The sequence below is a fragment of the Lepus europaeus genome, chromosome 1 (genome assembly GCF_033115175.1).
Source record: "Lepus europaeus isolate LE1 chromosome 1, mLepTim1.pri, whole genome shotgun sequence".
Lineage (NCBI taxonomy): Eukaryota > Metazoa > Chordata > Mammalia > Lagomorpha > Leporidae > Lepus > Lepus europaeus.
Window position 1 is genome coordinate 112,368,201 of NC_084827.1, and position 3,226 is coordinate 112,371,426.

A 3,226-nucleotide genomic window follows, 5' to 3' on the forward strand; every position below is an offset into this window, starting at 1 on the left:
TGGCTTCTGCTTGGCCCAGCCCTGGCTGTTGTGACCATTTGGGGAGTGAACCAATGGATAAAAACCTCTCTCTCTTTCTCTCTCTTTGCCTTTCAAATAAATAAAATAAATATTTTTAAATATTATTAAAACATATTTCACAGTTAGACTCATTAACTAGCTAATATATCATCAAAGCTAAATAAGATAATCTGATAATCTTATCAGACTACAAAGTGAGAAGGATGCCAAACATCACATGCCTTTCACTAAAACCCTGCCAAACTGAGTGAAGGGTTCAGATTGTAAGTACAACTGAGTCACAGCACTGTGGTATTCATTACCATATTAACATAACGACCTCCTGGTCTCCCATGTGGGTGCAGGGCCCAAGCACTTGGGCCATCCTCCACTGCCTTCCCGGGCCACAGCAGTGAGCTGGACTGCAAGAGGAGCAACCGGGACAGAATCCGGTGCTCCGACCGGGACTAGAACCTGGGGTGCCAGCGCCGCAGACAGAGGATTAGCCTAGTGAGCCACAGCACCGGCCAAAAGAATACTCTTTAACATTAAAATATTGCCTGACATGGTGGTATTGTAGGTTAAGCCACTGCCTGTGGTGCCGGCATCCCATATGGGTGTAGGTTCACGTCCCAGCTGCTCTACTTCTGATCCAGCTCCCTGATGATGGCCTGGGAAAGCAGTGGAAGATGGCCCAAGTACTTGGGCCTCTCTCTCTGCATGAGAGACCTGGAAGAAGCTCTAGGTGCCTGGCTTCAGATTGGCCCAGCTCCAGCCATTGTAGCCATTTGGAGAGTGAACCAGAAGGAAGAACTCTGTGTGTGTGTGTCTGTAACTCTGCCGTTCAAATAAATAAATAAATCTTTTTTAAAAGAAAGAAAACTACTGCCTGAAATTATAATGTCCTACTATGAATGTCTAAAGTTAACTAATTTCAAGACAGACATCAAATTTTTAAGTAGGACTGAAATAATGATCTACAACTAAACAAATGGATAAGTATTAAAGTTCTAGGAAATTCAATCATTTTAGCAACTAAAAATAATAAATCTATTTAATATTCTTATTGTTTCTGAAAACTGCTATCAGTCTCACAGTAACTCAGCTAGAATCAGATACTTTTTTAAAAAAGATTTATTTATTTATTTATTTATTTGAAAGGCAGAGTTACAGAGAGAGAGAGAGGTCTTCCCTCTGCTGGTTCTCTCCTCAGATGGTCACCAATGGCCAAACCTGAGCTGATCCAAAGCCAGGAGCTTCTTCCAGGTCTCCCACACAGGTGCAGGGGCCCAAGGACCTGGGCCATCTTCCACTGCTTTCCCAGGCCATAGCAGAGAGTTGGATTGGAAGTGGAGCAGCTGGGACTCAAACCAGCACCAAGAGGATGGCCCAAGTCCTTGGGCCCCTGCACCCACGTGGTGCGGAGAAGAGAGCCTAGGAAGGAGGAGCCGGAACCTGGGCCCCTTGGCTGGGGCATTCGCCTCCAATTCCAGGACTGCTTTCTGGCTTATGGACAGAGAGCCTTGCTGATGCAGGAGGAACTCCCCTGGCTCCTCCCTCCCTTTCTCTGTCCCTGGCCCCTTCCTTCCTCTGAGGGGATTGCTCCAGATTTATTCCCTCTGTATCCAGGTGCCCCAGTGTGACCTACAAGATGACCCCATTTTTCCTCAGCTTTCACAGCTTCCATGGGAAGCCCCTTCCCTCAGCCATGGCGTTGGGGTGGGAGATGACGTGGGTTTTCCTATGGGCGATTCCCAAGTTCAGTGTTTTCTTAAATCATAGAGGAATCCGTCCTTATTTGGTTTATGTGTCAGGTGCCGACAATAAACTTGATTATCAGATGTCTGAAACAGCATTCTCCTTTTCCAGAAAAGTTGGTTTGTAATTTGCTTTTAACTTATTTGAGGGGCAGAGACAGAGAGAGTTAATGCAAATGAAAGCTACTGTGAGATGCCACATACCCTCTAGGATGGCTATAATAAAAGGAAAAAACAGACAGTAACAAGTGTTGGTGTGTTGGTGCAGGTGGAGACACTAAAATCCTCACAGATTTTTTGGTGAAAATGTAAAATGGTGGTAGCCATTGTGGAAAACAGTTTGGCAGTTCCTCAGTACGTTAGATATAGGGTTATCATATGACCCAGCCATAGGGATTCTGAAAATGTTCTGGAATTAGTGGTGATCATTGCACAACTTTGTGAAAATACTAAAAGTCACTAAATCGTACACTTTAAAGGGGTGAGTGAGCTTTATGGTATGTGAATTATATCTTCATTTTTTAAAGTTTTTTATGATGAAATAAAGACAAGAAAAACTGTATAAAAATACAGTTTTTTGGACAATAAAGGCTTACTCCCTATTTGTGGAATATCCTATTCAATATCCTCCCAAAGTCCATATTGACTTTGATACTCACAAGTCAAAATCTGACCAACCAACCAAATCCTCCAAAGAAACACTAAAATAGTATGTAAAATGCTTTCATGATTACCCTGTGATCCACTCATTCATTACAAGAATGCAAGGACAGATACCTATAAACCTGCATATCTCAGCCATTTGTCCACCCTGTGACCTGGGTCCCTGTGATCTGTGGCCCCTGCTAGCTAGGAAGGGGAACCCATCTTTCTATCAGACTCCTCCTGAAGCCTCCTTGGCATTTTTGCACCGATCCTGTACCCTGATACTGGGTGAGACCACAAAGTGAGCATGTATAAGTGGAGAAGAAAGAAGGTCATACTGAGGGGAAAGGAAATACGCACAAAAGACGGAGAAGGAGCTCTTCATGAGGCAGGAGGAACACCCAGACAACGTAGTTTCCTGGAGGCCAAATGAAGAACATTATCATCAAAGAAGACAGGATGGCCAACTACATCAAATGCTACTGAAAAAAACAGAAAACTGACATTTGCTGTTTGACAATGTATGGCCTATTCTAACACCCAAGGGCTCCTTGGTACTCTCACAAGAGCAATTTTGGTGATGGGTGAGGGTAAAGTTTGATTATAGTAAATCATGTACTCCAACCTGAAAAAAAAAATACTTAAATGTTGCCAACATTTAAAAGCCATCATCAGCTGGCCTACTTGTTGTCCACATTCTATTACCATCATCCCACAGAATCCCCACCCCACTTCATGCCCTGACTACGGGAGGGCCAGAAACTTCTAAAAGAAGCAGGAAGAGCCCAGATGTAGAGTTGGCCCATTTGAGACACCATTAGTCT